Consider the following 12,090-nt stretch of genomic DNA (forward strand, 5'->3'; position numbering starts at 1 on the left):
AATTTCATGGTTGACGGAGAGTCAACGGACCCTGGACAAGCTGCCTTGGAACCTGCTCCTGAGAGCAACCTCTATCATTTGCCATAAACGTGTTCTTTACTGTATACCATTACATGATCTATTTGATTACCTGCTTTATTATACATTAGGTCCTGCTCTATTTGGATTTGACTAAATGGTATCATGCTTGTTATTTTACCTGCCTGTTTACTTGGAACCTCATTGGGTTTCTAGTTCATTCCTTTTAGTTTGTTTTCCTTAGCAGACATTGGCAACGGGAAAGCGGGAAAATAGACGGTTCGAGAGTTGATATCTTGTTTTAAGTAACTTACCATTCTAGTTGTACTTGGTGATTTGATTAAATGATTTTGAGTTTATTCGTTTGATTGTGCATGTATAAGTAGGGATAATTTGGAACATTGGATGGTCTATAATGTTTAACCATGAAGTTTTGATGCTCATTTTGCGGTTAATACTATTGGAGTTTGGGAATTGTTATTATTTTATGAGATTTGTGAGTGAGTCCTGACAAGAGTTGGGCAGGCGGTCCGCCAAACCCTTGGATACGTCTTAGGGGAAAGTGGGGCTGTCACAGGAAGTACTTAGGTGTTTTAATGTTCCCAATAAGATTCGCAAATCTTCATATGTAGATGACTGACTTAAACAACAATAACTAAAAATGATCACCTGGTTTGATACATGACAATGCTTTTTTGTGTCTCCTATTATGATGACTAACGTCTTCATGTGTCCCCATCCAAACTCATAAAAGATGTAGCCTGTATTATGAAAGTGAATCATGCCTTCTGTCAACAATAACTTCTCCAGTTCTTCCTCTTTTGAACTAAACCATCAATTGGTTTCTGCCATAAACTTCATCAGAATTCATGAATTCCTCCTCAACTTTCTCAGCCACAAGCCCATCCAAAAGTATATATTTTCGACTTCCACTCATAAAATCAAGAAAAATCATTTCTTAGTTGACATCAAATCCACCTCCCTAGTTAGTCCATGAATTTGCAAAGCCTGTAAATTGAAGAATCCATCAAGTAGGGTCCACTAGGAACAATCTCCACAGATAACAAAACTCTAAAACCAGGCCAATGGTTCCTCCCAATTAAAGGAAAAAACTTTGATGCCCACAATTTCATAAACCCTGATTTGGCCAACACCTATGTGTGATGATATCAGGTTGAGCTAAGGAAATATGAAGTAAAACTAAAACTAAGATAGCAAAATAATAATTAGAAAAACAATGAAACAGTGAATTGATGAACTGGAACCAAGCTCAATATTGATTATATTGAAAAAATGATAATATGGACTCAGAGAGATAGAGATAGGAAGAAGGTGAACAAAATGAAGGAAACTGGGGAAGGAGAAAGAGTTGAGAATAATCCTCCCAAATCCTACGAATTAAAAAATATTCTTCTGCTGTCCTATTAGAAAGTAAATCTCACTATATAATAGCTACAGCTAACTAACTATCAGTTGAAAGCACTAATGACACAAGGCCATGTGGCCATCTTCCTAGAAAATGACAAAGGACTCCTTCTTCACGTTTGTTGTGCAGATTTCTAGTGAAGGCATGCTCCTACTCCCATGCCTTTTACCTCACCTACTTCCTTTCCTTTCACACATTACTTGCTTGAACCACGTCTTCTGGTTGCTTCTTCTTGCATATTTTTGACTTTATGATAGTTGCCCCCTTCCATTAATCTTGTCCTCAAGATTGAAATTTAGAAAAATCCCTCTCAATAGTTTCTTCATCTTCCCAAGTAGCTTCAGCTGGAGAAGTTCTAACACCTCTGACCAATATTGTCCCACAATTAACCGCCCCATTGGGCAGTGGGTTTTGTTCCTGGCGGTGCTGGACAACAGAACAGACTAATGCCTCACCAAAAGGCCTCGGTCAGGTGAGGGACACCACAACAGGTTATTAAAGCAGCTCAAGACTTCCTCCCTAGCCGATGTGGGATCATTACAATCCACCCCTCTTAGGGGACCCAGCGTCCTCGCTGGCACACCGGAGTCTGGAGTCGGCTCTGATACCAACTCTAACACCTCTGACCAATATTGTCCCACAATTAATCACTCCATTGGGCCGTGGGTTTTGTTCCTGGCGGTGCTAGATAACACAACAGGCTAATACCTCACCAAAAGGTCTCGGTCAGGTGGGAGACACCACAACAGGTTATTAAAGCAGCCCAGGACTTCCTCCCTAGCCGATGTGGGATCATTACAGAAGTTCCCTACCACTGAATGAGCCATTGTATAGCTGCAACATTCCTCTTCTTGACAATCCGTCAATCCAAGGCAACCACTAGTTCCACCCTCAAATGTCCTTTCTCATCTATGTTAGGCAGTTGGAGTACTAGAGCTGCTTTTTTCCCTACTTTCCTCTTTAACAAAGATACAGGAAACACAGGGTACACCTTGGACCCTATTGGCAATTTGATCTTATATGCCACCTTTCCTATCCTCTGCACCTCTTGATATGGACCAAAATACTTAGCAAATAGCTTTGTATTCCTCCTCAATTCCACTATAGACTATCTATATGGCTGTAACCTTAAATAAACCCAGTTCCCCACATTGAATTCTTTCTCACTCCTCTTCTAATCAGTATATAGTTTCATCCTATCTTGAGCCTCCTATAGGTTTTTCTTAAGTAACTCATTAAGCCTCTGCATGTCCCTCAAATGATCCTCCACTGTAGCTACCTTAGTGTGAGTATAAGGTCCAAGTGCCAGTAAGAGAAGGGGGCATCCCATATAAAGCTTCAAATGATCTCATGTGTATGGCTATATGACAAGTGGTGTTGTACCACCATTCAGCAAGTAAGAGCCAGGCATTCCATTTCTTAGGTTCTAAGTGAGTCATACACCTCAAATACATTTCTAACACCTAGTTTACCCTCTTAGATGACCATCTGTTTGAGGGTTATGCAGTACTTAAATTCAATTCAGTCCCCAGTAAAGCAAATAGCTCAGTCCAGAATTGGCTAGTAAATACCTTGTCCCTATCAGAAAGCAAGCTCAAGGTACTTCATGTAGCTTGTAGACTTGATCCAAGAAAATTCTGGCCACTAATGGTGCACCAAATGGATGAGACAATGATATGGTATTGAGCTAGCAATGAAGTAACTGGAATGCGTTTGGATCAAGTCAAGTCGTTTTCTTTAGTTGTGTTAGTTATGCCATTTATTTTCATTCTTTTGAGTCTCGTTAAGTTATTTCTAGTGGCTTTAGTTTGTAATTAGTTAATGGAATAAATAGCTGAAAGGTCATGAGACCATTGTGAGCCATGGTTAGAATTAGTAAGCCATGTTGGCCGAATTAAGAGTTAATTTTTTTATTAGTTTATGTTTAGTTAAGTGAGTTCTTGTTTGATTACGAGTTGGATCGTGTAAAAGGCTATCTATATGCTTTAGTTAGTAATGTTTTAAAAAAGTGAATAAAATTTGAGAAAAATTCTAGGTTTCTTTCTTGTGAGAAAGAGCTCCCTTGGCTTGTCAAAGCTGTCTTTGAAAATCTTAGACTTGGCCTAAAGTGCTTCGTCGAATTGTTGATCAAGTATTCACCTTGATTTTGGCATCGTTCTACCTATTCTAATCATTCTTGAGTAGTCCAAGATTGATTATAAATTTCATCTCAAACGTTGATCCTTAATTTAGGTCTAGGGCTAATTGTGGATCACGTTCTTGATTCATCTTGGTGTATCGAGAATTGTATCCGTTGCTATCAAGAGCTAGTTGAAGGTATCATCATTATATTCTTTGCTTTGTTTAGTTTCTAGGGTTTTGTTTATTTCAACCTTGTTGTCCGAATTTGTGCAGTCCAATCGTGACCCGTTTTGTGTTCTCCAGCAATAATTGTGTTGTGTTGATTTGCCAAAAATCTGTCCAATATTACCTTGATAGAACACTAGGTGTTTTGCAATGTTTCTTGTTGTCCATGTCTTCCTTCTTTGCTGTCCGTTGTTGTGTTTTTGTTCAACTCCTGTGTTGTCTTAAAGTTGTGACTTGATTGTCTTGCTTCCTGGAGTCTTATATAGTATAGAGTCAAAAAAAATTCTGCTCCTTGAGTTTTGGTTGTAATCTATGGTTGTTCCTAGGTTTTGATTGGGAATCCGTGGCTGGTTTCATTGATTTCTTGAAAGGCATTTGAAGTTATTGAATTTCTGGACCAAAAATCTTGAATTTCTTGAACTTTGTTGAAGCTTTGCTTGAAAATCTTGAAGTTCTTGGGTTGCAAAGTAGGGTTTCTTGAGAATTTTGAATCAAAGTTCGCAAAACTTGAACTTTTGATAATGGCTAGTTTTGTTTCTTGATTTGGTGAGCCGAAGTGGGAATAAAAAAGAGGGTGAAAAGAATCTGATTTGATCCGTAGTGAAAAAAAAAAGACAATCGAATCCTACCTTGAGTTTAGAAACAAGAAAACAATTTGGAATTGGAAACCGAAAGTGAGTTGGACTTTTGTTTCCAAATTTTAGACGTTAAAGCCTTTCTGTGTTCAGTTTATATTTGTCCAGTTGCAAAGCCTGAAACACACTTAGGAAAGTGTCTTAAAAGTAGCATCTTGCTTCCTAAGTGAATCCCAAGGGCAATCGGATTTAGCTTCTAAATTTCCAGCATCATATACAATCGGGTAGAGTTCTTTTTAGGTTCCAAAATTTCTACCACATTGTGTCTTTGTTCCAGTTTTAAAATTTAGTTTGTCCAGCCACATTGTGCCCATCTTTGAGTCATTTTTTTCTAGGATATAATGCAGTTTAGATAGTACAAAATAAATCCAAACCAGTTTTGGATTACAAGAGTCATAGTTTCCTAATTATAGTTGTCTTTGTCCAAGTCCATTACTGTCTAGATTTCGTGTCATTGATATCCAAGTTAAGTCTAATTTTGTAGAGTAGATTTCTAGCAATAATTAACATGTCCAAGTGTGTTAAATTTCTGGATCAAAATCCGCACCATTAACACCCAATCTGGACGGATCTTGAGCTAATCGTCTAGAGTTTCATTTGTCTTGTCAGGGTTCATCTTTGCACCAATCTGCAAAATTTCCAGCACCTTTGTTTGTGTTTAATCCTTGTTTTTTCTTATTAAATATGACCGTGGCACAATATTGTGATTATTACTTGATAAGTAGAGTTCATCTTGAGAATAGCTCTAATTTATTCAAGGCAAACAAGTAACATCCATTAGAGGTTGATTGTGAGCTCATTGGAGTGTTTGAGTGAAAAACAAGAGCGTTCAAGGTAAACATACTTGTTTCTTTGCCAAATCTTTTTTGCAGGTTATCACAAAATGTCAAACCAAGGTGTAAGGAGTTGCCAATAACCTGAATTTCATCCTAACATGGAAAATATGATGGGTGAACTTAAACAAATTTTACATGAAGCTTTTGAGCCTCTTCATAGATGCTTTGACCAAATGGTTAATAAGGATGTCAAGAGGAGGGTTCTACACGATTTAGTTTTATGCAATCTACATCTTCAAAACCAACTTATTCAAGAAGGGACAAGAAGATTCATTCAACACCTTCTAGGCCTAAACCTAGAGTTGAACCATCTCATGAGGAGTCTTTTTGGGAGACATATCAACGTTTTTCACACCAAAAACAAATGGAGTCAAATAGATGCCATCAAAGTAAGTCTTCTAAGGAGGAGATAGCTGAGTCTATTCCTAATGAAGGAGTATCTCATTTCATTGAATCATTTGTTGAGAAGGTTGACAAAAAGTTGAAGTCAAGCAATGAACATGCGCTTGAAAATCTTGGGGTCACTTCTAGATTAGATTATATTCATGAACTAGTTGGAAAAGTGTGTGAGAAAATTATTGTAACACATGAGAGTGTGAGCAAAGTTGTAGAGCTTGAGCATGAGGTAAAAACCAAGGGCATTTAATTAGAAAAAGAGATAAAAAAAAATTCTGATGAGATGAGTGCAAAATCAAATGAGCTAATTTTGAGTGAGAAAGAAAAGGAAGTCAGTTTGGCCGAGAATGAGAAGATGAAAACGGCACTTGTGTGCACGGCCAAGGGAAAGCTGGTTCCTTCTAGTAACTTTACTAACTTTTTTGCCTCTTGTTGTCCTTTCTTTGTACAGGTTACTCATGAAGCTTTGAAGGTGTTTGAGGGCTGTCCAATTTCACTCTCTTGTGTCGCTAATTCTGTTCGTGAATGAGCCATTGGGGCTGATCATATGCCACAAGTTTATTCATGGAGCGAGATCTCTAATGGTCAATACAACGCCTATGTTCATCTTGCACTTAGTCCAAGTGAAGTCCCAACTTCACCAAATTTGTTTTGGTACCTTGAGCAGTTTGGCTTCATGGAATATATCTCACACCATTTTTGTAACGACCCCACCTCCCCTTAGGGTATACCCAAGGGTTTGGCGGACCGTCTGCCCAACTCTCGCTAGGACTTATTCACTAACATTCTTGAAATAGTCTTTCACACCTCTAGATTAACATAAAAAGTTCCATTCATCCAAAAATTTTCAACTTAATATACAACCCAAAAGTGAAATATAGAATTTCATTACCAAATCTCCAAAATACATTCCATCTATAAAAGTACAAGCACATGAAGATTATATACACTATTTCACACTTACTTGTTCAGGCCTCCACTCCTGTAAGGAAAACAAAACTAAAGGAATGAGCTAAAAGCCCGGTGAGATTCCTAAGCAAGCAATCAGGTAGATAAAACATGGAAGTATTACATTTAACAATTTGTACACTTTGCATAGTAATAAATGGTCATTGAAGAAATAAATATTCAATCATTGGAAGGATACGTGCTCACTTGGAGCCATTCATTCAGTTATTCAGTCGCCAACCATTTCCCTTATTCCTCCGCTATTTGAAAACATTTAACAGTGAAAACTCCTTCAGTATTCATTGTCACTCATTCATTGATTTCATTGCATTGAATTCACTAGGCAGTTCTCTACCAGACTTCATGGTAATACTCGAGTATACCAAAACACTGTCCCAAGGTCACCAGCCACCCGACCGAGTCCGCTTCTGGCTCGAGTCAACTGGCAATGAAGGGCAATGGCCCAATTCAGCCAAAGGCTTACATTCATGCACAAGTAACGTTCAATCACTTGATCATTGAAAATTCACATTCACTTAGGTCGAGTGCGATAAAGTACACACTCGCCTATTAAGAATTCATTTAACAGTCATTGGAAAGCATTTAACATTCAAACAATCACTCACAAATATTCACATAGTCACTTATTGCACAAACATGCAAGGCACACTCACCACTGTACAAGTTCAAGTGTTCGCCTCAAGTGCACTTCCGACCTCATCTCCATGTCCTAAAATCACATTTATAAAGTGCCATGAGATCCACTATGCCAAGTCACATTATTCCAAAAGAAAAATCAAGCTCAAAATGATTCAACAACTCCAACTTGAAGTTGGAAGTGAAAGTAAGAACAGTTTTAAGAAAACAGAATTTTTCCCAGTTTTGCACGACGCTATTTGAAAAATCATATCTCAAGCTTCTTAAGTCCAAAATTTATAAACTTTATACCATTGGAAAATAGATTCAAAGGAGTACAATTTCTCAGGAGATACCTTTGCAAGATTCTATCAACAAGTCAGTCAAAATCCAATCTCAAGCGGCTGCTTTATCCAGTAGAAAGACAGAACAGGAATGAAAATTCAGTTAATTTTGAAAAATCACAGATATTCATACGAATTGAGAAAAATTCTAAAATTTTCACGGTTAAAAGGACTATGATGTTAGTTTCAAACGCAACAAACAGAACTCAATTCCGACTTTCCTATACAAAGTTATAGCCAAGTTCCCAAATCTGCGCAGAGCTCCCTGCGAAAATTTTTAGCAAGCAAACAGTTTGGAAAATAGGTTTTTCTCCTCTTAAACCTCTTTGTTTTGACTCAAAAGTAAAACACATGTGAAGATCAAAGTTTTGAGCATAACATGTCAAAACTATCCCAAAATTCCAACTCAAACAAGAATTTCCAGCAACTTGTCCTTAAATTCCTTTCTTCTAACCTCAAAGTTTCAACCTTATCTTCATGGTAAAATCACAATAATTCATGGCTAGCATAGCATGTGTCATATGGTATATATTCTTGACAAGAAAAAACATCAAAATCACAAATATCTAACTTGAACCTAGGCAATGCACTTCATGAACCAAATCTGAAAAATTCTCGACATAACTTGAAAAAAATGCAAGCCTCCATAAAATCCTTCCTTTTCATCAAAATTGCATATATATAAAGCTCAAAACTAAACTAACTAGATTATGCACCAAAGCTGGAATTTTGCAACATAATTTGAAAACCATAAAAGCCTTCATATAAGTCCTTCCTTTAGCTTCTATTACCTCATACATCAACTAAATTCAAAAATCAAGGAAGAAACTAGAAGTTCTAGCAAAGTTCACCTCTTTACCTCCAAACCCAAAGATGGCAAGCAAATCAAGAAGGTTGCAAGGCTTTTTCCTCCAAAAACATCACCAAGAGCTTCCCTCCAAGCTGGATTCAAGGTTTGTCGGAGTAGATTTGGGTTTTCTCTTGTTTTTTTCACTAAATAGGCAAGAATCAATGCTTGAAGTTTGTTTCTTTTCTTTCCCTTTCTCTCTCTCTAAACTCAGCCAAGACAAGAAAGAAAAAGAAGAAAAAAATGGTGAAGAACTAAAGTTTTAGTTGGATAAGAATAAGGCTTAGTCTTGGTTAAGAAGTTGTAGTGGTTTGACAAGTGGCAAGATGAGAATTAGTCTTGGTGGTCAAGATGTTGTAGTGGTGTGACAAATGGCAAGATAAGGATTAGTCTTGGTCAATGGTCTTGGTCAAGGTTTCATGGATAAGTGACAAGTGGCAAGGTAAGATTTCATTCATATCTCTTTGTCTCTGTTGTGTTTCTTATAGCCAATCTATCTTGTGTTCCTCTAATACACTCTTAACACTTTTAATCGCATAATTCCTCTAGCACCACAATTGTTCTCGTTCACCAAACATAACGCACACATCTCACTAGTCGCTCACACTAATATAATACACTATGAAACTCGACATGCACCAAGTTAAATAAGAAAATAGGTGAAAAACCATGATTAAACTAGTAAAGTAACCAAGAATTCAAAGCAAGTAAGTTCAAATAAGAGCTATAAAGACCAGTAGAATTTCGGGGTCTCACAATTTTAACAATCCTTAACTCTCGATTACAAGTGATCTGGTTGAACATGCATTAAGGCTGGTTCGTAAGATTCAATGTGCTGAAAGGGGTCTTTTCTAGCTGTGCAAGTGGAGGTTTTTGTTTTTGATGAAGTCTTGGCTCGTGATCATCACAAGATTGACCCACGACATGCAACTCTCCTCATAATAATGCATGCAATGATTGTGGGCAAATCGCTTTCAAGAGGAGGGGAATGATATGGTATTGAGCTAGAAATGAAGTAATTGGAATGTGTTTGGATCAAGTCAAGTTGTTGTCTTTAATTGTGTTAGTTATCCCATTTGTTTCCATTCTTTTGAGTCTCGTTAAGTTATTTCCAGCAGCTTTAGTTTGCCGTTAGTTAATGGAATAAATAGCTGAAAGGTCATGTGACCATAGTAAGCCGTGGTTAGAATTAATAAGCCATGTTTGCCAAATTAAGAGTTAATTTTTTTTAGTAGTTTACATTTAGTTAAGTGAGCTCTAGTTTGATTATGAGTTGGGTCGTGTAAAGGGCTATATATATGCCTTAGTTAGTAACTTTTTAAAAAAGTGAATAAATTTTGAGAAAAAAATTCGGGTTTCTTTCTTATGAGAAAGAGCTCCCTTGGCTTGTGAAAGCCATCTTTGAACATCTTAGAGTTGGCCTAAGGTGTTTCGTCAACTTATCAATCAAGTATTCACCTTGATTTTGGTATTGTTCTACCTATTATAATCATTCTTGACCAACCCAAGATTGATTACGAATTCCATTCCAAACATTGATTCTTAATCTAGGTCCAAGGCTTGTGTTTCACGTTCTTGATTCATCTTGATGTATCAAGAATCGTATCACAAGTTAATAAAGTGTGCTGACTTGGTGAATCTGTCCGCTACCACCATAATAGTGCCCTTCTTCTCTGATACGGTAAGCCTTCAATAAAATCCATAGTTACATGACTCCATGAGTGTTGAGGAATAAGGAGTGCTTGAAGGAGTCCAGGCTAGGTTATGTCTTCATCCTTGCACTTCCTATAGGTGTCACATTGCAACATAGTGTTCTTGATATCTTTGTACATCCCTAGCCAATGAAATAATTGTTTAGCACTGAGGTAACTTTCCTACACTCCAAAGTGTCCCCCCAACTATGAATCATGCAGTGCAGTAATTATACCAATGACTATCCTTTATACCTGAGTACACCATCATAATAAAAGTAGTCTGGTAGATTACCAAGAGTGAGCAGTAGTTGTTTGATGAGGTCGTACACCTTTTCATCTCCCTTATAACTCTTAATTACCTCTATCATCCATTCTAGAATGACACAAACCAATTCAGCACAATCTCCTTCCTTATTGTTGGCCCTCCTAGATAGTGCATCTACAGCCACATTCTCTTTTCCTTTTTTGTATTGAATCTCATAGCTCAGTCCTTGCAGCTTGGTGAGCCATTTTTGCTGGAGTGTAGTAGTGACCCTTTGTTCCAATAAGTATTTCAAGCTTTTGTGGTCTATCCTTATGATAAAGTGGTGTCTTTCCAGGCAATGCCTCTACTTGGTTACTGTGAGAGCCCAAAATTTATTGTGTATTTCATGCTTTTGTTTTAGAATTGAAGGTGTTACTTGTTACTTGTTTCTTGTGATTAAATAACTTGGATGTACCCTATATTAGTGTTGGATCAACCTTTATAGAAATTAACACTAGAATAAGAAATTAGTAGGAGTATAACATAAGAATATAGAAGTGAGGGGTACTTGTTAGAATAACTCTTAATAACTCACATATGTTTGACAAGTAAAGATAGACTTACCTTGCAATTTTATTCATTTAGTTATCTATTTGTTTAGTTATCGATTTGATAATGATTTTGTCTTAATGCTTTTATTAAATTTTACATGTGAAAATTTGCGTGTGGGGTAAAATGCAATTTTTCCTTTTTAGTGGGGTGTGAAAGGAACTTTTGAAAAAAAATGAGGGGTTTAGTGTAATAAGAATTCTCTAGAGGGTGACATATGTCACCATAAGAGCCAAGCCTCTTTCTTTGACTTTTGACCAAAGCTTTCTTACCATTTATCTGTGACGCCCCCACTTCTCCCTAAGGCGAACCAAAGGGTATCTGCAAGATGCCTGCCCAACTCTCGCCAGGACTCGGTACAATTCCCGTTCAAACTTAATACAATACTAGCCATCACAACAAGATAGAGTAAGAAAGAGAAGTCGCTTCTACAATTAACATTCAAACTTACACCACAAGTTCCAAAATACATCAAGTACCCAATTCTTACATCAGGATCCCAAAAGATACATCAATTCCCAAAATATACAACAGCCAAAAGGTCTAGTCACTTACATTTCAAAACCCTAATACAAAAGTACATCCAACGGGTTCCACCAAGTTTCACTCTATCCATTCCTGTTAAGAAAAACAAATCTAAGGGGTGAGCGATTGCTTGTGAGGCCAAGAACACACATGCAAGCACATTGTCCAAGTAAAAATCCCAATTAACGAGTAAAACAATAATATTCAAGTAAATGACAATTCGAGCAAAAAGAATAAACAGAAACAATTCAAGGATATAGGAGCTCTCAGAAGCTATTTTCCACTTGCACGATCAAGAACCTCCACGAGTTGACACTCCGTCAATCGGGTAGATTATAGTCCGTAGAACTTCACTTATCATGTCCCCGTTCACCAATACATACCCCTGTACCGGACCCGCCTGTCATTTGTTTGAGGCGATACTGCTCGAGTATGCCAAGCAGAACCTTTCAGTAGGTCAATCTTATATTTTCTCATGGTTCACCAAGGAAGCCGACCAAGCCCATACCGACTCGAGTCCAAGATTGGCCAGTGAGAATTGGACGTTCCCCAATTAACATTTATGAGTCAAGGAAATTCACTCCAA

At 37.4% G+C, this 12,090-nt stretch overlaps 1 pseudogene; it reads left to right on the plus strand.

The window, feature by feature from the left end:
• The first annotated feature begins 799 nt into the window (after window positions 1-799).
• Window positions 800-12,090, plus strand: part of LOC113718177 (uncharacterized) — a 42,759-nt pseudogene continuing 31,468 nt past the window's right edge.

Source organism: Coffea arabica, chromosome 11e, assembly GCF_036785885.1.
Source record: "Coffea arabica cultivar ET-39 chromosome 11e, Coffea Arabica ET-39 HiFi, whole genome shotgun sequence".
In the NCBI taxonomy this organism is placed as follows: Eukaryota; Viridiplantae; Streptophyta; class Magnoliopsida; order Gentianales; family Rubiaceae; genus Coffea; species Coffea arabica.